Genomic DNA, 16,295 nt, shown 5'->3' on the forward strand with positions numbered 1-16,295 from the left:
AAGCATTCTGAAATTGTGCACGGGTGAGATGAAGGCTGCCCGAGACGATAACTTTTACATTAAAAATAATCTCTGTCTTTAGCAGCAACAAAGTCAAGGATGTCCTCCTCCATCCCCAGTGTCTCACCCCATGGGTGCTCTGCAAGCCCTGGGTTGCACTTACATGATTTCATGCCTTGGAAAAGGAAGACCTTGCACCACCTTAAGGAAAATAAGGTGTCTGTGTCTGAACGCAGGGGCGCAGTGGCTTATGCAACTTGGGGTGAGCACGCAGCAGCCAAGCATAGCTCCTTGCAGCAAAGTTGGCAGCATTTTTGGCCGACATGTGACAAGGGACAGTGCTGAGCCTCCAGACACCATGGCTCTCTCCGGCAGGAGCAGCAAGCGGTTGAGTTCACCTCGGCTTCTGCGTTGCCAACGGAGCTAAAAGCACATTGAAACCTGGAACTCGCCTTGCCTGAGGACAGATCACCAACGTGTGGAGCGGCTCAGGGAGATGTGCTGGTGGAAGAGGGAGCGTTCCTGACCTGGAGGCCTCAGCCTGCGGAAAGCCTGGAGCTAACAGCTGCTCCAGAGCCGCTCTGTAGGGAATATACTGCTTAACAGAGGAACACGCTTAAATGCATTACTAGTACAGCTCAGTTAGTGTCTGGAGATCGAGCTCTGGCAAAGAAACAAAGTTTTGAAAGCTCCGTTCAATATTCGTTCACTTTCCTATGCCTGCACACACTGAGCCCATAATTGGGTTAATCTTGCCATTTTATTTGCATGTTTTTGTCACCCCTTATTTGCTCTCTTCTCCATTTGAAGCACTAACCAGAAAGTGGAGAGAAGAAGGAAGGATGGGAGGAAATCTTGGGATCTGCCAAAGTCAGAGAAATTTATGTTAGGTAAACTCTTCCACCCAGATGTCCTTTGCCCTGTGCCACCGGCACGGCGTGGCACAGCGGGGAGCTCAGTGCAGAATTTCCTGACACAGAATGAACTAAAAAGAGTCATGGCTAACATATACCAACAGGGAGGCTCACAGGGAGCTGAGGAGGGATTATTTCTCCTCCCTGAACTTCATGGCAGTACCTCTGTGTCGTTAAAAGACTTTCGTGCGATGGCCTCCGAAGCAACCTGGTCACACGTAAGTCCGGCGCTGTGTTTGAAGCCGTGGCAAAGATGCCATGTGAAAAATAAAACCACACCAGGGCAATCGGGGAGATTTGCCAGGAGCTCACCCTTCGTGTGAAGCTTGTGTTACCTTGGCATCACAGCCTGGCTTTTCCTCATTTCCAGCTGCTTGGTGAAGCTTCAGCCCTGGACAATTTTTTTCATCCTGATTTTCAAATGAAAACTCACCAAGTTATTCCGTGTGGGGAACAAGGCAAAGCAGGGAGTGGCTTGAGGGGAGTAAAGAAAGACTCTGGACCCAACCTCTCCCGGGAAACTTTTGCCACTTGCTGCACCCTCGTGCTCTTGTGGGACAACGGGAGAACTCCTTGCCAAAGGCTATCCAGCCACGCTTGCAGCAGTGCCAGATCCATCTCCAGAGCAAGTTACTGGAGCACTAGAATATAAAAGACCATAATTTATGCATTTGAAGCCATGTTTTTGATTATGTCGAAGAGCGAGCAAAACCTGAAAAGTCTCTTTTATAGAAAACGTTAATTCTCTATGATGTTTTTTCCTTATAAAGAATGATTTACCTGTCTCTGGGGTAATGGTCTTTGTACAACAGAGCACATGTCTGTTCTGGTTCCTTACATCTGAGATACAGATCCCAGGCAAACAGCTGTCCCGTGGTATCGTGGGGTTTTCATGACAAATGGGAATCCTTTACAGGCAGCTTTCATTTTTTCATCTGAAAGCTTCAATACATTAGTACTTGCCAGAGGCCTGTGAACTTTCATATCTATTATGCCATCACCGCTACAAATGCTTTCAAATTAACAACCAGCCAGATTCCCTTTCTGTGACCAAGCAGGAAAATAAAGAGAAAAGACAGAAATTATTACGTTACCGAATACCTTCCCTTCCGTCCCACTTAGCAATTGCTTTGTAAAGTGATATGAAAGGTTATTTACATGGGGATACATCTAAGGGGATGAATAGGAGCAAACGCTCTGAAAAGGGATCACAGCTGTTTCCTTCCTTACCCCTTGCCGGTCTCCACGGCTCCGAGCCGGGCTGCTGCGCTCCAGGCCACGCTTGGAAGGGATCCTGACACAGCCCAATAAAGACTGGTGAGAAATAAGCATTTAAGCAATCTCATAAATTCATTAGCAGTGTCACTTCCTTTTTAGCTCATTACTTTTTTCAATTCCCGTTTGGTTTTTTTGGTATCTTCAGTCTATGGATGAGGGCAGGCATGCGGACAATGGCCCTTCCTTAAGGAGGAGATCTGCTGTTACACCGGCAATGACAGTTTCCAGGAAGAACAGAATATAAAGCAAGATAACGTTGCAAGAGGAACGTTTTATAGCAGTGTATTGCAGAGCTCTCCCACCATTGCCGACACAGGCTTCCAAACACGCAGCCATGGTGGGATGCACAGCGAAAGGCTGGAGTTACCGTCTTTTCAGAGCAAGACGTCAGGATTGGTCCATTCGGTGCCTCTGGCAAAAAGATCGTAGATGTAAAAATAATGAGAGCAATATTCAAAAATTAAGGAAATTCACTTTATACCTCTTCTCATGACTCTGAATTCTTCCTGTTCATTGCTCCGTCTTTTGACTGTGCCTTTTCAAACCCTTATCAATGGTCCCACCTGCTTGGCAATGAGAAGTGGAGGCGCAGTCTTTGATGAGTTCTTGCAGGGCTCTGAGACCTTAGATGGGCACCGGTGGGAGATCCCAACTCAGGCAACCCCAGGGATCCCCTGGCCTGGCTGTCTACGGGTAAAATCTGGGTGAGTGACTCAGTATCTTCAAAAACTGCCATGGTGAGCAATCCTCCGAGTTTTGGTGTTGCTCTCACAAACACAGGCTCGACAAATCCGTCTTTTAGACATCAAAGGATCACATTTGCTTTTAAAGTGGTGTTTAGTCATTATATGCTGTTCCTCCAGGTCAGTTGCATTGTGGGGAGGACACAGTCATTTCAAAATAAATGATGCAGGATCCGCTCCGCTAACCGAGATGCTTGAAAAATTGTACGTACAGCAGATGCCAATGCACAGGTCATTTATACCAGACACAACTGATGGTAGAGAATGCTCTGTCCTGGAAATGCACACACAGAGTTTATTTCTACTTTTGCAGAGAAGAGGACAGAATTTTGCATTCCTGTACTTTTTATAACTCTTCCCTCATCCTGCTATAAATTGTGGCAAAGCTTTAGACTTGAAGAACTGTGGCGGGAGAGCTTTCATCAAGGGGACTCCAGGGCCTGCTTCTGTCTCCTTTGTGCCACAGGTTCAACCAAAAGGGACCGCCAGGGAGTAGGTTCAGCCCCGATTTATACAGATAAATGGTGAGGCAAAAATCGGAAAAGTAGCAAATTTTATTACCCCTGTACTTCTGAGGCAGACTGCGCATCTTTGACCTCTTTTGATGCCCTGGGGACATGTCTGTCAGGGCTGTTTCTTCTCATCCCTGTTTCTTATGTAGGTTTTAGCGTTGCATGTGAGGAGATCAGAGCAGAGAGAAAGGAAGACCCAAAACCTCTTTTCTCAGCCTTTTGGCTCAAACCCAAATATTTTAAACATTTCTGCTAGGGCTTGATTCCTCCAGCGAGTCTCAGAGCTCTCATCTCGGACTGCTATAAACCAAAGACTGTTTACATGAGATCAGCACATGCCCATATTGCTTTACAATTTACGGTGCGTGCACTTCATATATCGATAGTGATGCGCAACCCAGCCCTGCAAACCCTTTAGCTTTTTGATTGTTTAAGCTTTAGATTGTTTTTTTTTTATTATTATTTAGAGGACAGGGGAGAAAAGCATGATGGAAGTCATGCAAATGGTTAAATGCAAAGATCTGTTGATGTTGTGAGATCGCTGGTAAATAATTTAACAAGGATCTTTAACAAGTCTCACTCTGAAGGAAAAAGTAGGTCCACTTCAAACCCTGCTTTTCCAATTTGGCCATCTAAATCAGTACTGCACTCTAAAACAGCCAAACTCTGTAGGAATTGCCATGGAGCGTCAAACACAGAGTTCTGGCGGCCAAGCACAAAAGAGAAAAACGTGAGAAACTCCATAACAGGCAAACATGGAGTAATCTCCCTTCCCCCCAAAGAGCTCATCTGAGCCCTGGAGACCATCTAAAACATTAAAGCAAGAGGTTTTGCCCTGCCCAACCATGGTTCATGTGAACTCTCCAGTGATGGCTCTTCTCCACAGGAAGATCCTGCAAAGCTTTTGATAAGTTTATGGGAACACCTCATTGCATATTTTAAGCGTTCCCTTTACCATCTCTCTCCCAGAAGCATTTTAACCTCTCCAATAAAATACAACTGGAGATGTAACGTCTTGTGGTCTTCAGGTCCCTGACCGTATGGAGAAGCCTTCACTGGTGTGGTTGTTCCAAAGCCGCGGGTGAGGCTCGTGCGAGGAGCGTGGGTTCCTCACCAGGAGACACTTGATTCTCAGGGAAGGGAGCACAGGGCAATTAGTCACTGTAAAACAGTCTAAAGCGGCTAAAGAATTAGGAATTGCCTAGGCCCCAATAAAATCCAGTGCTTTATACGAGTCGAGATGCAGTTGGAGGAATCTGGCTAATCTTTTACTCTCCTAGTAAATCATTCATTGAGGCCATCTGTGAAACATGAGAAGAGCAGCTTCAACCCAAGATTCCCGCTTAGCAAAGCTCTTACTAGCTTGGCCGGAAAGAAGCTTTCCTGATAAAGTTGATAGCTAGTCCAAACCCTCATGATTTCCAGCAGCAGTAATCCTTCTGGGGAGATGAGAGAAGCAGCCCTTGAAGGTCCTGAAGCATGGCTGTGCACTTCTGCAAAGTTCAAGGGGAAAAAAAAAATAAATCCACAGCACTTGCCAGGAGAGGGCCTGACCCTGAGGTGCATCTCTCAACGTTTTCTTTTCCAGCGGCCTCCACAGACAGGTCTGACAAACAGCCCTCAAACCAGTGGGTCACAGCCCCCTGGGGACAGGGAGCAACCACGGGGCTTAAGGAGAGCATCAAGGAAGAAATGTGGTGCCTTGATGGCCAAGACTGAACCGTGGTTTTGTTCAAGGATGGGCACGGACGCCCATCTGGGAAGTGATATTCAGCTCTCACAGCTGAACCCAGAACCCAAACTTCCCTCTTTTGGGAAAGTTCGTGCCTGAATCAAAAGAGTACAGTGTGGGATCATGTCACTTGAAGAGGAATAAGTCATCCAGAACACCCCCACCAACTCTCCATGCCACGCTGCTTATCTATGTCCTCCACCCAGATTTGATTCGGTTTTTTAAGAAGCAGTCAGTCTTTCTCCACAGGCATTCCTGCTAACCTGCGAATAGAAGAAAGTCCTTCAGCAAACACTTCACAGGGCAAAACAAATAAATATTTTAGCTTGCAGGAGAAAGGGGCTGAACACCTAACCACAGCATTCAAGAACATGAGTTACAAGCCGCCTCCTCCAGGAATTAAGACAATACAGATGTGATGACTTTTTTTTTTTTCACATCTTCTAGTTTCCAAACTCTTAGGGTCTGCAGTTCCCAGGTGGCTCAATAGGTAGAAGGAACAAAGAGTTTCAAAATGAAAGATGAGATGCCCCAACTCCTGGAGCCAAATACTTAAAGAGAAGTGAAGCAAAAACCCAAATAGGAGACAAAATAAGACCTTAACAGGGCTGGAGGCACAAGCCTACAGTTTTACCTGGTGCTGGGCTCTCAGAGAAGACAAGGCTTGCAGACCGGGAGGCTGAGCAGGTCCCACCATTGAACTCTGCCAAATCCATGTTGTATAAATCCAGACATTTATATCATGTTTGGGCGCCTTGCAGAAACACAACCAGAGCCACAGAGGGGAAAAATACACCCCCTCCTCCCCTGCGCTTAAGAGTTAGGCAATAATATGCTTGGTTAAGTGTTGAAGTCTTCCAAACGTCTTGGTCCAAATTACAGCGCTCTTGATGACCAAGGAAAGTTGGGGAAGTGACTATGTCTTGGATCAGCATGTCTGACAAACAGTAGGAGCTGCAGTTCCTAGAATGACAAAGATCCTCTTTGCTATGTGAACTTCAACCAAAGTTTGGTGTGATAATCCCTCCGCACTGTGGTTTGTAAGATTTTAACTATTCCTTCTGTTTTCCTTGGCTATCTGGTTCTTGCTCCACTGAGCCTTGAGGTCAGTAACTGTGCGGAATACCTCACATTTTCTGCCTTCTCCCTAAAACCTCCTCAGATCTAAGCAAAGAGACATCTCATTAACCATTACACTGACCAGCTTATTAGTGGTCCATTTTCTGTTGTGGAGAGAGAGAAGTCAAGGCGGGTATGATTGGAAGTTGCTTATTGGTTTTAAAAACAAAGGGTTCTTCCTCTCTGCTTACTAAGTCTATAACTGTTGAAGAAAGTATTTTACCCTGTGCATCAGCTAAGGTGTTAGGGAAATGCTTCTTCCATCTTATTATTAGTGTAATAATATGATGACACCAAGCTGAGTGGTGCAGTCCGACATGCCAGAGGGACGGGATGTCATCCAGAGGGACCTGGACGAACTGGAGAGGTGGGCCCGAGGAAGCCTCATGAAGTTCAACAAGGCCAAGTGCAAGGTCCTGCGCTTGGGTCGGGAGAATCCTCGTTATCAATACAGGCTGGGGGATGACGTGATAGAAAGCAGCCCTGCAGAAAAGGACTTGGGGACACTGGTGGGTGAAAAGCTGGATATGAGCCAACAATGTGCGCTTGTAGCCCAGAAGGCCAATCGCATCCTGGGCTGCATCAAAAGAAGCGTGGCCAGCAGATCCAGAGAGGGGCTTCTGCCCCTCTGCTCCGCTCTGGTGAGACCCCACCTGGAGTACTGTGTCCAGCTCTGGAGCCCTGTGTCCAGCTCTGGAGCCCTCAGCACAAGAAGGACATGGACCTGTTGGAGCAGGGCCAGAGGAGGCCACAGAGATGCTGGGAGGGCTGGAGCCCCTCTGCTGTGACGACGGGCTGAGAGAGTTGGGGGGGTTCAGCCTGAAGAAGAGAAGGCTCTGGAGAGAACTTAGAGCCCTCTCCAGTCCCTGAAGGGGGCCTACAGGAAGGATGGGGAGGGGCTGTTGGCAAGGGCATGTAGCGATAGGACAAGGGGCAATGGTTTTAAACTAGAGCAGGGTGGGTTCAGATGAGACATTAGGAAGAAGTTCTTTCCACTGAGGGTGGTGAGACACTGGAAGAGGTTGCCCAGAGAGGTGGTGGAGGCCCCATCCCTGGAGACATTCAAGGCCAGGCTGGATGAGGCTCTGAGCAACCTGATCTAGTTGAAGATGTCCCTGCTCCCTGCAGGGGGGTTGGACTAGATGGCCTTTAGAGGTCCCTTCCAACCCAACACATTCTAGGATTCTATGATTCTAATAAACGCGATAGATGTCCCTTCCTGTAACACTATTCTTAGCATGTTCTGCACCATCCTCGGTGGCCAGGGCGGTCAGCCGTGGTGGTCCCAATGGCAGGTTGAATCGTGCAAATAGAGAGGGTCTGAAAGGAGGAGCAGTGGGGAGAGCAGCCCTGCTCCCTGGGCCAGAAGCAAAGTAGAAGAGGAGGAAGATGATATCCAAAGGGTAACAGGGAAGTGCTTGGCCTCAGCAAGACCAAGGAAGTCCTGTGGTTGTGGCACTGCAGAGTGCCCCAGCAGAGCTGCTGAGGAGATACGGCCCAGCACGGCAGAGCTGATGCAAGGAGGGGATCTCCTGCCTAAGTGTCAGCTCTGCTCTGGGACAGAGAGGTTTCCCACTGGTCAAACAGGACTCACCTCATTCAGCAGAAAACTACCCTGGCCTCCCAAGTGCATCAAGTGGGGTGAATCCTCCACCCTCCAAACCCCACACAGTGAAGACTGTAGAAGCATCTGTTACAAATCCTCTTCTCCGGGCAGGAGCAGGAAGCACAACTTTCACAAGACTCTCCTAAATGGAGAAAATCATCCAGGCCTTTTCTTTGCAAGATGCTGCACCCTTCCTGGAGCCCTTTGTGATCTAAGTTGTTCAGAAAGTAAATGAAATGGAGTGAGACAGAGAGACAGGAATGGTTACTTCTCCAAGAAAGAAAAACTTGATTTTACCATGGGGATCTCGTATCTGCCATGACCCCTCCAACAGCTCACAGGAAGGCAAGAAGAATTAACCAGCAGCGAGGACTGGTTCCTTTTTGCAGATCTGTGAAGAGTTTCATCTCAGTTCTTAACAGAAATATCCCCCCTCCTGCAAAAAACCAAACCCAACCAAACACCACCTAGCCCTCAGCTGGGAATGGGCAGCTCCTCCATAGCTTATAGCATTTTCCTTTTTCCATCTGACCAAAGCAGACCTGGAGCTTGTAACCTCTTTGGAGGCATTCCTGGGCTGCAGCAGGGATGGGCAATGCACGAAGGGCAGGCAACATTTCACAAGTGGTGACCCTGGAGGAGCAGGTTCCAGAGAAGGTGAGAGGAAAGAGAAGCAGGAGGAGGATTACCAGGCCCAGAACCGTTTGCCGTTGGCTCGTGGTTAGCATCTGTTCAGCTAACTGGCAATTGAGATCAACAGCTTGGATTTTTCCATCCAATCTAAGTGAGCTAGCAGTTGGGTTTCATTCAAGTAATTGTTCTAATGGATAATAATGTATTATTATGACTAGAGGGCTTATTACTAGAATGTTGTACTAAATTCAATAACCCGAACTCACCATATATTGTCCCTCTTGTGGGAGCTTCAGTTGTTTGAGAAGGAGCCTCAGAGTTGCGTGATCATCCCTAAAACCTTCTCGCCTAAATTCCAACTTTGGAGAACAAGTTATTCATCATATGCTGAATTCAGCCTTGGAGTAACTCCAGTGAAAACAAAAGGAGTAACAACAGGAATGGATTAGGCCCAATTGCTTTCACATTTCTCCAACTTGAATTTCCAATTCCAATACTAAAGGAGAAGTAAAAAAAAAAAGAAACACAACATATGGCACAGCGACAAATATACTTCAAAACATAAGTCTGCCTATGCTGTGACCTCATGCCCGTTGGAAAGCGCACCAAGGTGAGCTTCCACAACCTCACCCTCAACCAAAGCCCTACTGGCAGCCGGCAGGAGCAGTATATATTCCTACTTCTGCCACTGGATTGTAACAAGTTTTGCTCGGAATGGTCAAACCCATCCTGCAGTTCTAGGCTGCTACACTTGAGACTACTGACCTCGCACACGACCGAAAAAACCTAGTATCTGCCAAGCTGAGATAGCAAGTCACGAGGATTTCATTTCACAAAAACATACTGAGTAAGATTAAGTACTGCGTGTTCTGTACTGACCCCATTTTCCAGGGAGAGCTGGGCACAGATCGGGAGAGGGCACGGTCTCACCTACAAACCCCTATCTCACAGATCATCACCTCAGCATCGGTCTGGTTAAACAGATGTCAACCAACGGAGAGCAAGTGGCATAAGGACCGAGACAGAGGACCCCAAGCTCCCCTGCTGGCTATCGAACCACGCTTTCTCTCAATGTTTGCTGCACCGCTCACTCGTTAGCTTTTCAGTAAGTTCCTTCTGACTTTGACCCGCTGTTTCCTGCTGGGGCTGATGAGCCACAAGTGCGGAGTCGCTTCCTCTGGGCCAGTTCCTCCGCGCACGCTTCCAGTGGCTGCCACATGAAGTTAGCCTAAGAAAAAATGTTGCTCTTGTTTTCCCTGGAGTTATTCCCAGGCTATTCCAGTGTCTTACGAACGGGCAAACAGAATTATCCAGTGATCAAAGAACCAAACTGCAAGTCAGGAGTCCTGGGTTCAATTCCTAGCTCATATTAAACCAACCCTAACCATATGCCCTCTTTGTGCCTCGACACACTCTTTTGAGGGTTCTTAGTAATGATGATGACGCTCACTTAAAGTTATTCCGAAACAAATAAGAAATTTATGAAACATCACAGCAGCACAAAACGTTAAGCCCAGGTTTGACCCCCGAGCTTTACAAAGCAAGCGCACGGCTTCATCCCGCTGACAGGCTGGAAGCGGAGGAGTTCAGCTCAGCTGCTATCTAGCTCAGAAATCACTGCACATTGTTTGCAAACTTATCAGGAGTGACTTGAATCGTGAATTAGCTTCAGCAAGGCAGCTGGCAGGCTGCTGAAGCACACAATGCCTGCTGAATCCGCACTTCCTGTCGGAGACGTGCGAAGGAGAAGGCAAACTATGAAAGAGCAGAGAAACCGCTCCCAAACTCGAGGCAAAACTACGTGCAGCACGGGCACAGCAGGGCCGGTCACCGGCCCGGGGGCCAAACCAGAACTCTGAGCCACGGCGGTGCTGATGGCACCCAGCCCTTGCCATGGAGAGATCTCCAAGCGCTTTGTGAAGATCAGGCTCATCCATCTTCCCCCTACTCCCTGCTAGGCCGGTCAGACGGCAGAGCTGGAAGGGCAGCGGTCGGACCTCCCCAGACCCAAGCCGGGACCCTGCCGGCAGCTCTCCACACACAGCCCAAGGCTGGTGCTTGCTTATTTTGGCATCTTGGTTTGTGGTAAATCACCCAATCTACGTCAAAAGCAGCAGCAGACACCCGGAGAGGTTCCAGCCAGCCTTACCCGAGCGCTCACCTGGACACGAGAGCGGAGCAGAGCTACCTGCTCAGATGCCCGTTCCGCGCAGGCAGATGTTCCCCTTGCAGGTCACAAAGCCGGAGCCGCTGTAAATTCTCCAAGATCCAGGTCCGTGGGTGCCCCCACAGAGAAATAACAAAAAGATGCTTCCTGTGTGCGGTCTGAGGGGAACACGGCAGCATCAGAGCTTCAGGAAAAAAAAAAAAACCAGCTTGTGCACTGCAATTCCCTGAAGCCAACTGAAATATTCCACAGCACGCTTCTAAAAGACTTCACGGGGCTGGGAAAACAGCCAATGTGCAATATACTCCTAGAAAAGCTCCCTTGCCGTGAGAAGGGCCTTTCCATTCATTTCAGGTTGTCAGTACCTTTGATCAAAGTCTCCTCTAGCACGGGATCGTGTCAGTCTTATAACTAAAGAGCATTCACCTTTTAATTTTAATCAGTTTGAAGGTTATTAGTACAATGAAGTCCAGACCTCACGCTGGAAAGTTAGCGCTTACTCTGAAATGAAGGGGATACAGTGTGAGCGAAAAGAAAAAACCCATTAGAAACTTCCAGCGATAGAAGCTGCAGGACGAAGGCAGTTCAGATGTGCTTCAGCCAGCATCGCCGCTGCTCATCAAACACCGCTCGGCGCTTTGCAAGCCACGAGACGCCATCCTGTGGTCGTCCCCATCACCATTAACTTCTCCCATCTGGTCGGAAGCACCCATGGCAGTTGGATACGCCTCCTGCGTCCTGGCTCTCGTGCTCACTCTAAGTCCTATACGCACTCGGCTCCTTGTTGCTAATGCAAAGCAAGGCTGAAACGCTTCAGATACTCTCCAAAACATACCTGATAAGCCCTGAAAAGCGCAAGCTGTAAGGCACGGCTGTGGCACAGCTGTCTTGCTGTCTGCACGCACTTATACCACAACCCCTCTTCCTCAGCATGAGCCTTTGGTTGGCAACAAGGATAACCATGACACGGCACAGGAGAACCATCGCCGTCTCCACACCAAGCGGAGGGACCAGCCCTGCCCTGCCCTCTCCTTCCTGCTGGGGGACATTCCTCCTCCCACTCCGCTGTGGTGCTGTCTCTACAGTTCCTGGTCCCACCGGGTCCCCCACGCTGTGCCCGCAGCCTTTTGGGTATCTCTGTCCCACTCCTAGTTCCCCTCTCCCCCCATGAAGAGTTTGGCCCACTGCTGTCGAGGACATACCCTGATGTTTGATGGAAGCTGGTGATTCCCATCAGTAACTACGCTGCTAAAGACTCGAAGCTGAGCATCCAGACTTGCTTTGGTTGGCCAACAAATACATCTCTAACCTTCAAGGCTGATGCAAACTCGGTGTAAAGGGGCAGGAGGGAAGCTGTGAAGGTCCACGCAGACCCAGCTAGCCCTCCGTACCCCTCCTTGCTGCCCAGCTGGCCCACCCTACCCATGCTGCCTTGCATTGCTCCCGCTGCCAGCTCGTAGTACAGGAGGGAAAAATAAATCAGGAAAAAGAAAAGAAAAAAAGAAGTGACCAGCAGCAATAACAGTCCTCAAAAGGCAACTGTTTCCTATTACAGTGCTGGTTCTTTTGATGTCGCTTCTCCCACACAAAGCTGTTTCTTTCACAGTCTGTTCTTGCACACGAACAAGATGTTACACGTACCGTACGTCGCACATCCTCAACTCTTATTTAAAGCACATTTGTCCCAACTCCCTGTACTTTGTTCTCCGTATCGGTTTTCAAACCAGTACTCATACATCACAAGCGCAGCGGCGTTTTTATTCTAGCTTCCCCTTGCACATTTATTTTTCTTCCAAACTCTTGGAGGTTCTGGTCATAAGTAGAGAAGTGTTGACACTTAACTAGGCTTGAGACTGGGCTGCTCAGTTCATGGCAGTAGCTGAATTTTTCCAAAATTTTAGGGGCTTGTAGAGCAAAGGGTTTGCTTTGTCAGAGGCCAGATACAACATTTGGGTTTAGATTCAGATTCTGGACTAGTTAACTTGATTTAGTTATAGTTTTTGATACCACCTGCTTCCTACCTGTGTATTACAGAGCCTAACTTTTCCATATTGAAACAAAGCGTTGACCACGCGTTGCATTGATAAGCCACGACAGTTCTCACGACAAATTTAAATTGCAAATTATTTAGGGCAAGGCAAAATCTTTTTGTTCTAGCACAATAGGGTTTTCATAATCTGCATTATAAACTACCCCAATACAAATAATAGCCTGGCGCATCTGCCAACTTACTTAACTTGGGGGAAAGTTCAAAAGCGGTGGGGACCACGGCAGGACGCAGGAGGTTTCTTTAGGGGATGCGAGGGTTAATCCAGGCAACTTCTGCAAAAACAAACGCGTGTCATTGTCTCCAAGATTCATTTGACTCATGTTTTTAAATACGAGTTACTTCTGCGTAAACTACATCCAAATGCCTTGCAGAATTAAAACACAATGGCTAATTCTCCCAGAAGACACACATTGCGTTATCGGAAAAATAATCAAAAATCCCAAACTCTGTTATACCCCCAAATGAGAGACACGCAAAAGCCCGCAAAGTCCACCAGGAATTTTACCACAGCTATATGGTAAAACACTCAACCTACGGTAATTAACAGCTAATAATAACTGTGTTTGTATAAAAGGTAGAAATCTCTTGGCCCTCAGAAATAACCTAAGGGAGACTAAAGGTGTTAGAATTATTATATAGTGTAGAATGATGCTTTTTAGACAGAAAGGGACTGCTGGACGGCCTGGTGTCACCGTCACCGCCTGTCAAGTCAGAGGGGGTCGCTACTGCAAAGTGGTGTCCAGAGCCCTGAGACAGGCTGTGCCCGTCTATTTGCCAGAGATTACCAAAATTTGGGGCCTTTCAGTAATAAGTTCCTTCTTTACCATGAGGAGAAGCGTTTGGGAGTGAAAGCATATTAGATTTTGTTGCTGTTACTAATGATATGTTCAAACGACTATTGCCTGCATTTAAAAAAAGAGCCTGGTTATCAAACCAGCCAAATTGGTTTGCTAAAAATAGGCATTTCTTTGTTCTGTGTTTTCAGGTCTTATTTCTTTGAAAACCCCGCAATCTTGTGTGATCACCAAAGCTAACATGCTTTCGTCGTTAATAGCAAGAGCCTCCCTACTCTGCATTTCCAAACTTTCTACCGCATGAAGAACAAAACAAATTGCTCCAGGTTTAAGAAGAGGAGGTTGGCCCTGGCACGCTAACCAGAGGCAAGACTCAAACCCAAGGCCCAACAGGCCCCATATCAAAAGGCTTTGGGATCTAAAAGCACATAATAAAAAGCAGCTTTAATGCAAAACGGTTTGGATTGAAACAAGAGACTTCCGTTAAGTGCCCAGTACGCTAATAAAAAGGATCGCCTTGAGGTACGCGTAGCAGTAGGATGTGGAAGCGGGGTGCAGCCGTGTGCATGGGAAGGGCAGCCTGGCCACCATCACCCGCCCACCCGAGGGCTCTTCGTCCACAGCGGGAAGCAAACCCAGGCCACCGCGCTTAAACCAGCTCTGCAGCCCTCAGAACCTGCCCTCAAACACCTACTTTTGATTTTAGCCCGATGACAAAGCTCCCAGCCATGACTTAGATAACTGGCCCTTATGGAAACCCAACCCCCACCTCCCTGCCCCCTCCAAGGACACCTAAACCCCAGACAACAGCTACTCTAACTCAGACTTGCAAGCGCGGCTCGCTCTTTTGGGGGTAGATTGAGCGAAACAGTCCTAGCCTTGCCAACAAGGAGCCTTTTCCTCCAAGTCTGAATGGCACAGAGCCTCATCAAAGTCTCAGTTCCTCGAAAAACGCGTTTTCCACTTGAAAATTAGTTGGGTAAGCTAGGTCTGCGCTCAGGGCTAGAACTCGAATTTAGTCAAACGTGCTCCTCACTGGGTCATCTGGTACCTTCGGTGACCCATCTTCCACCAATCCCCAAATTTGCTAAGGATTATTTAGCGGATCTCAAGAGAGGCTGAAATATTGAATGGTAGGCAAAGTCCCCCTCCACTCCCCACGGACAGCTGCCGTTTACAGAATAGCCTTGGAATACAAGAGGCAGTTTGTATTGCTCCAAAAATATTTCTTGGCCTTTACTCCAAAAAAGCAAATGAAACAGTCCTATGACTTCATGAAATATTTGAACCCATATTAATGCAAAGCTTTTTTTTTTTATTATTATGAAGTTACCGGGAAGATTATAGTCACATGAATTTCCTCCAGGAAAAACAAGTTCTCATCTTTGTTGTCACACAAATGTTATTAGCAGGGCCTAGAGATAAGAATGTGAATATTTGCACAAAAATCATTTCCCAAGTCTAGTCTATTGTGTTTGTGCACCAGAACACGGGAGTTCCAAACCCGCCCGAGCCTGCTCAAGCTCACCTCCGCGTACAGCCCCCAACGTGGCTCTGGCTGGAGAAACGTGCCAAGCTGAAGCCTTACATTTAAAATGGCTTTTAGCGTTTTGAGTTGTTAAAATGAGTACTCTATTTTTATCATGACTTTAATAAAAACCCCACTTTACTGTTTTTATACAGTATAGCTTTGTGCATTTCAAGCGTAAGTTTTCCAATAAAGTCTGCAGGACTCAGATTTACATCCTCACCCACTGACAGTTTAATTACTTTCATTGTAGGAGAAAGTTATTTAATCACATACAGTCAGAAAAACAGCCCCTTAAATACAGGCTTTTGGGCCCGTGATCCCCAATTTGAAATTCAATGAAGGAGCATGAAACATGCATACTGTGATCCATTTCCTGATTCAGAACACTTGATATTATCAAAACATAAAGAGTTCCACAGCTGACACGCACATTTTTCTAAACCATTGGTAAAACCCTTCCAGCATTTTAAGCCCACGAAATGAGGATTCAGCGCGCTTCAGCTATGACCTAAAGGCAGTGCTAGTCAATGAGCCGAACACAGACCCACACCGTAATACACTGCTAATTAACAGAGTAAAAACAGGCCATCTAAAACGCTGCTTGAATTACGCTGGTCTTGGCTGGTATTTTAACTTTCTCCTCAACAGTTACAACGTTAAAGGCAAGTCATCACTGGTGATTCTCAGCAAGAGAGACGCATTTATGGTTCCTTATTTAAGGAAAAAATAAAGGGGAAGGAAAGACGGGAGTTCTCAGCCACTCATCATGGCAGTTCAGCACAAATAACTCCACTCAAGTCATAAAAACCAGTTATTAAGTCTCAATAGTTATATATTAAAGCTGACCACCAGCACCAGCCTTCTTCCCCAAACTGGTATCTCATTCATTACAGACGAGAGCTAAATCCAGGAACACAACTTTTAGTCCGTTTGAGTGGGAGCACGCCGTACTAGCCTTTACGCCGCCAACAGATTCTGTAAGCGGCAGCAACTCGCATGCAGGTAAGCGCAGGTATCAGCTGTCAAGAGTATTAGAAAACAGTTTTGAAATGAACAAGCGGTCTTATGGCTACGGGTGTGAAACAATACGGTCCTAAATGGGACCTATTACGTTACACAATCACATTCATTCTGAGCCAGACACCGTGTGTGTGTGTGCTATGTATATATTTTGTAAAAGAGCAATGTCTTCTGAGGAGCAGAGACTAGCCAGAAC

This window comes from Larus michahellis, chromosome 9, assembly GCF_964199755.1.
Source record: "Larus michahellis chromosome 9, bLarMic1.1, whole genome shotgun sequence".
Lineage (NCBI taxonomy): Eukaryota > Metazoa > Chordata > Aves > Charadriiformes > Laridae > Larus > Larus michahellis.